We start from the raw sequence: 7134 nt of genomic DNA, 5'->3' as shown, positions 1-7134 counted from the left end.
TTAGGCTTAAAATCAGGTTTCAGTCACCGTTTTTTAATCAGTTATTATTTCTCACTGATTTTAGGAATAAATGAGAGAAGGCTGAGCATGTTTATTGCTATACATTGCAATATATCTATATATATATATATATATATATATATATGTGTGTGTGTGTGTGTGTGTGTGTGTGTGTGTGTGTGTGTGTGAACTGGCATATGTGGTTTATAAGGACAAAATGTCAGGTTACTCACCAGCATTATGAGGACACTTGGGTTTATGAGGACATATCAGTGTCCTCATAAAACAAAGGCAATATATGATTATTTTATGCATAAAAAAAGGCCTGTATGAAGATTTCAAAGAATTTTAGAATTGACCTCATAAACCATAATGTGGATGTGTATATATTACAACTATGACCTTATATACCATGTTGTGTATGTGTAAAGAGTCCTCTTAAACCAGATAATGATTTGAATAAAGTGTGTGTAGATACAGACATTGTAATAACATTTCAAGCTATTACAATTGGTAAAGTAAGATCATCTAATTTTTCTATTGGACAGTGTGAGATTAGGGGTGGGAATCTATGGGTATCTCATTAATACCATTTGATTGAGATTCAGAGGCCCACAATTCGATTAAATTATGATTACTGATGCATCAATGCATCACAATGTTGTCATACAATCTGTACATCTATTAGGGGTGGGAATCTTCAGGCACTTCATGATCAGATCCTATTCCAATTATGGGAGTCACAATCCAATTCCAAAATGATTCTTCATCTACATTTTTTCTCCAATTAATTCTTCTGCTGTGCAAATACATATATACAACTTTACATCTTAAAAAAACTGCAGTTATATGCTTTTTGTTTATAGTTGAAATCTCTGTATGTCAGTACTGGCATCTTAAAAACAGGGGTGTGAATCTTCACTGGTTTCACAATTTACTTAAATTACAATTATCATTATCAAACTCAATATCACGAAGCGTCACATTCTCAGTTTTCAATATTACATGGCTACATTTTCATTTACATTTTTTATCAAATTTATTTGGTTCAAAATCAACTTTATTATTATTATTAATATTTTTAAACAATAACTTATTTAAAATAAGTGTTCTTTAAGTGTCCAGTCAAAAGGGTACAGACAATAGTTAAGGATTTTTCTTTTTTTCCTCAGCATTATTGCCGTTTGATTATTACTGATGAGATCAAAGAAAGTGGCCGCTTTAACAGGTTGTATTAACGCACAGATCTATTTTGATATCAGATGTTTTGTCCTGCTCTGAAAACATAATTGACTGTGTGTACATCAATTTCATATAAAAGTATTTGAAAATGCAAGTGCATTTAACCGCAGCAGAAACTGAGGTTCAGGATAACAAACACAAAGCGCATGTGAAAGTCTGTCAGTACATGAGTCTTGGGCCTTTAATAGTACTGCATTCCAAATGGCATAAATGAAAGCATATCTAAAGTAAAACAGGCTGGATGGAAGCACAGACTGTCAAGCAATGTGCCCTGTTTTGAGATCTACACATACTTAAGCAAAAAGGTGCTTCCTGGGCTGTAAAAATCAACTCAGATTTGGCCTCTTAATATGCTAACTCAAGGTAGGACTATTTTTTGAATGCCAGGGGGACCACAGATGTTAAAATTAGTTTTATGTTAGCTGGTCATGCTTCAACTCAAATATGTGACCTTTTTTAATAATGGGTTTTAATCATTTTTACTAATTATTCATTTCAAATACAGTTTCTGAATAATATTTACATAATTATGTATACTCGTTGTATTATTTTATAATAATTTCTAGGTAACACTTTATAATAATTGCATGCTTTTAATCCTTAGTAAAGCATTAGGAAACAGTTAATTCATCATTTATAAAGCATTAATAGACATTTATAAGCAGTTTATACAGTAAATACAGATATAAATGCTTTATACCTGATTTAAAAGCATATCTATAATGTATTTAATAATTGTTTTTTCATACTTTATTAATGATCAATGTATCATTTCTAAATTAAGTATAGCATTATTTACACATCAGTTATTAAGGAGTTGTCAATGGTTCATAAGATCACTTAGAAATTGTAAATAAATGATTAATAAACTATTTAAATGTGCATTCATACATCTTTTTATTCAGACATATAGTAATAGTTACTTATAGTGTTAATAAATGGTTTATTAACATGTATTTCTACTGTAATTCAGGGTTAATTCAGGTAGTTATAAAACATATGTAGTTGTTAGTTAACTATTTTTGTGAGCTCATCTAAAGTGAGGACTATTTTTGCCTTGTAAAGCTTTTACAAATGAGATTTAAAGGCTGTTAATATTTCTATGTTCTGTATCACTGTGTGGTGTTTGTTTCCGTTTTTTGTTTAGAAGATAACTGAGCCTTTAAATATCCTTAATAAATGCTTTAAAAGGCATAACTAGACTCACTTTAGATGAGCTCACATAAATAGTTAACTGACCACTACTAAGTGCTTTATAACTACCTGAATTTACTACATTTCTTGTGATCTTATGAATCACTGGCAACTCCTAAATAACTGGTTTGTAAATAATGCTATACTTCATTGAGAAATGATAAATTGATCATGAATAAAGTATGAAAATACAATTATTAAACACATTATAGATATGCTTTTAAATAAAGAATAAAGCATGTATATCTGTATTTATAAACTGCTTATTACTGTCTATTAATGCTTTATAAATTATGAATTATCTGTTTACTAATGCTTAATTAATGATTAATAGTGTGCAGTTATTATAAAGTGTTACCAATTTCTATACCATATTTTAATGGATACCAATTTACTTTTGACGTGTTGCAAGCCATATTGAAACATCAACCACAAAGATCAAACTGAAATTGACAGCTTATTAATACAATATTGAACCAATAAAATGTAAAGGACTTGGGGCTCAGTTCTTGGACCACTTCTCTGTCTACATGGCATCATTAGGTTCTGTCATTCAGAAACATGGCTTTTCATACCACTGCTATGCTGATGACACTCAACTCTACCTCTCATTCCATCCTGATGATCCTATGATAGCTGCTCACATCTCAGCTTGTCCCATCGTTTCATCACAATTTCACCATCAAGCCAGGCACATCAACCATAACTCCTTCAAAAACAGACAGAAACCTTGGAGTTATGATTGATGATCATGCGAAAGTTTGGGAACCCCTTGCAGAATCTGTGAAAATGTGAATAATTTTAACAAAATAAAAGAGATAATACTAAATGCATGTTATTTTTTATTTAGTACTGTCCTGAGTAAGATATTGTATATAAAGGATGTTTACATTTAGTCCACAATACTAAAAAAATATTGCTGAAATTATTAAAATGACCCCACTCAAAAGTTTGGGAACCCTTGGTTCTTAATACTGTGTGTGGTTACCTGATGATACATGACTGTCTTTCTGTTTTGTGATGGTTGTGCATGAGTCCCTTGTTTGTTCTGAACAATTAAACTGAGAATTGTTCTTCGGAAAAATCTTTAAGTCCTGCAGATTCTTCAGTTTGCCAGCATCTTTGCATATTTGAACCCTTTCCAGCAGTGACTGTATGATTTTGAGATACATCTTTTCACACTGAGGACAATTGAGGCACTCAAACACAACTATTAAAAAAGGTACAAACATTCACTGATGCTCCAAAGGAAACAAGATGCAATAAGAGAGGGGTTGAAAACTTTTGAACACGATGAAGATGTCCACATTTTTCTTATTTTGTTGAAATATAATTTTTTTCCATTTAGTTCTGCCCTTCATAAGCAACAGAAGATACTTGTATGTTTCCTGGAACACAAATTAAGTACAATTTACCTTGATTTTAAATTCCATCGTGTTTCCTTCTGGAGCATCAGTGAATGTTTGTACCTTTTTTAATAGTTCAGTAATGTTTTTGTGTTGTGGACTAAATGTAAACATCTTTTATGTACAATATCTCACTCAGAACAGTACCGAATAAAAAATACGATTGTAACAGAGTACAAACTTCATAATCTCGGGAAGAAGGAGGCGGGAACCGGCGGACATTTAAATGAAGACTTTAATAATAAAATAAACAAAAAAACAGCACGAAAGACCCTCGCAGACGACTGCCACGCACAAACAAAATCATCGCTCTCTATATCGTATATGTGTATAAACAATCATGGTGTACAGGGACACAGGACTTGTGAATGTAGTTCTAAAGCCGACAGATCATCGCTCTCTATATCGTAAATGTGTATAAACAATCATGGTGTACAGGGACGCAGGACTTGTGAATGTAGTTGTATAGCCGACAGATCATTGCTCTCTATATCGTAAATGTGTATAAACAATCATGGTGTACAGGGACGCAGGACTTGTGAATGTAGTTCTAAAGCCGACAGATCATCACTCTCTATATCGTACGCGTGTATAAACAATCATGGTGTACAGGGACGCAGGACTTGTGAATGTAGTTCTATAGCCGACAGATCATCACTCTCTATATCGTAAATGTGTATAAACAATCATGGTGTACAGGGACGCTGTACTTGTGAATGTAGTTCTATAGTTGACAGTTCATCGCTCTCTATTTCATAAATGTGTATAAACAATCATGGTGTACAGGGACGCTGTACTTGTGAATGTAGTTCTATAGTTGACAGTTCATCGCTCTCTATTTCATAAATGTGTATAAACAATCATGGTGTACAGGGACGCTGTACTTGTGAATGTAGTTCTATAGTTGACAGTTCATCGCTCTCTATTTCATAAATGTGTATAAACAATCATGGTGTACAGGGACGCAAGACTTGTGAATGTAGTTCTATAGCCGACAGATCATCGCTCTCTATTTCATAAATGTGTATAAACAATCATGGTGTACAGGGACGCAGGACTTGTGAATATAGTTCTATAGCCGACAGATCATTGCTCTCTATATCGTAAATGTGTGTAAACAATCATGGTGTACAGGGACGCAAGACTTGTGAATGTAGTTTTATAGCCGACAGTTCTTCGCTCTCTATATCGTAAATGTGCATAAACAATCATGGTGTACAGGGACGCTGGACTTGTGAATGTAGTTCTATAGCCGACAGTTCACCTCTCTCTATATCATAAATGTGTATAAAAAATCATGGTGTACAGGGACGCAAGACTTGTGAGTGTAGTTCTATAGCCAACAGTTCATCGCTGTCTATTTCATAAATGTGTATAAACAATCATGGTGTACAGTGATGCAGGACTTGTGAATGTAGTTCTATAGCTGGCAGTTCATCGATCTCTATATCGTATATGTGTATAAACAATCATGGTGTACAGGGACGCAAGACTTGTGAATATAGTTCTATAGCCGACAGATTATCGCTCTCTATATCGTAAATGTGTATAAACAATCATGGTGTACAGGGACGCAGGACTTGTGAATGTAGTTCTATAGCCGACAATTCATCACTCTCCATATATGTAAATGTGTATAAACAATCATGGTGTACAGGGACGCAGGACTTGTGAATGTAGTTTTATAGCGGACAGATCATCGCTCTCTATATCATAAATGTGTATAAACAATCATGGTGTACAGGGACGCTGGACTTGTGAATGTAGTTCTATAGCCGACAATTCATCACTCTCCATATATGTAAATGTGTATAAACAATCATGGTGTACAGGGACGCAGGACTTGTGAATATAGTTCTATAGCCGACAGATTATCGCTCTCTATATCGTAAATGTGTATAAACAATCATGGTGTACAGGGACGCAGGACTTGTGAATGTAGTTTTATAGCGGACAGATCATCGCTCTCTATATCATAAATGTGTATAAACAATCATGGTGTACAGGGACGCAGGACTTGTGAATGTAGTTCTATAGCCGACAATTCATCACTCTCCATATATCGTAAATGTGCATAAACAATCATGGTGTACAGGGACGCTGGACTTGTGAATGTAGTTCTATAGCCGACAGTTCACCTCTCTCTATATCATAAATGTGTATAAAAAATCATGGTGTACAGGGACGCAGGACTTGTGAATGTAGTTTTATAGCTGACAGTTCATCGCTCTCTATATCGTAAATGTGTATAAACAATCATGGTGTACAGGGACGCAAGACTTGTGAATGTAGTTCTATAGCCGACAGATTATCGCTCTCTATATCGTAAATGTGTATAAACAATCATGGTGTACAGGGACGCAGGACTTGTGAATGTAGTTCTATAGCCGACAATTCATCACTCTCCATATATCGTAAATGTGTATAAACAATCATGGTGTACAGGGACGCAGGACTTGTGAATGTAGTTTTATAGCCGACAGTTCATCGCTCTCTATATCGTAAATGTGTATAAACAATCATGGTGTACAGGGACGCTGGACTTGTGAATGTAGTTTTATAGCTGACAGTTCATCGCTCTCTATATCGTAAATGTGTATAAACAATCATGGTGTACAGGGACGCAAGACTTGTGAATGTAGTTCTATAGTCGACAGTTCATCACTCACTATGTCGTATATGTACAATCATGGTTTTAAGGGGGCGCAGGACTTGTGAATGTAGTTCTATAGCCAAAAGTTCATCACTCTCCATATCATATATGTCGTATATATATGTTGTACATATTACATATATGTGCATATACAATTATTGAATAAACATTTAATTTGACTTCCCATGCACCTTGTAATAAGTGATTAACTATTGGCTACTTTACTGCAGTTATGTTATTAACCAGTTTCCATCTTTGGACCATTTAGCATATGCCCTGTGACGCTGTTAATGGTTCACACTTCAACCCACCAATATTCAAACCAAAACTACGCTTTTGCAATTGAGGGGGCAACCAATTCCCCCTAACCCTTTTCCCCAACAAAGCCCTGCTCCTTAGGGAAGTACCAACACTTTATTTTTGCCACTTCAAGCAATGGTAGTAGTTGTAGTAATACTACTACTACTTCTAATAATAATAATTATGCTAAGTAATACCAATAAGTATTAATATTCAATAATATGTCAGTTTGTTTGTCAGCTGAATCATGGCATGGGATGACTTAGGGCTGTGAATCATTCTAATTTACATTCTAATTTATTGAGAAGTACATGTATTTGCTTCTTTTTCATTGTGCAT

The sequence above is a fragment of the Carassius auratus genome, chromosome 9, assembly GCF_003368295.1.
Source record: "Carassius auratus strain Wakin chromosome 9, ASM336829v1, whole genome shotgun sequence".
NCBI lineage: Eukaryota > Metazoa > Chordata > Actinopteri > Cypriniformes > Cyprinidae > Carassius > Carassius auratus.
Note: the sequence above shows the minus strand (reverse complement) of the source record.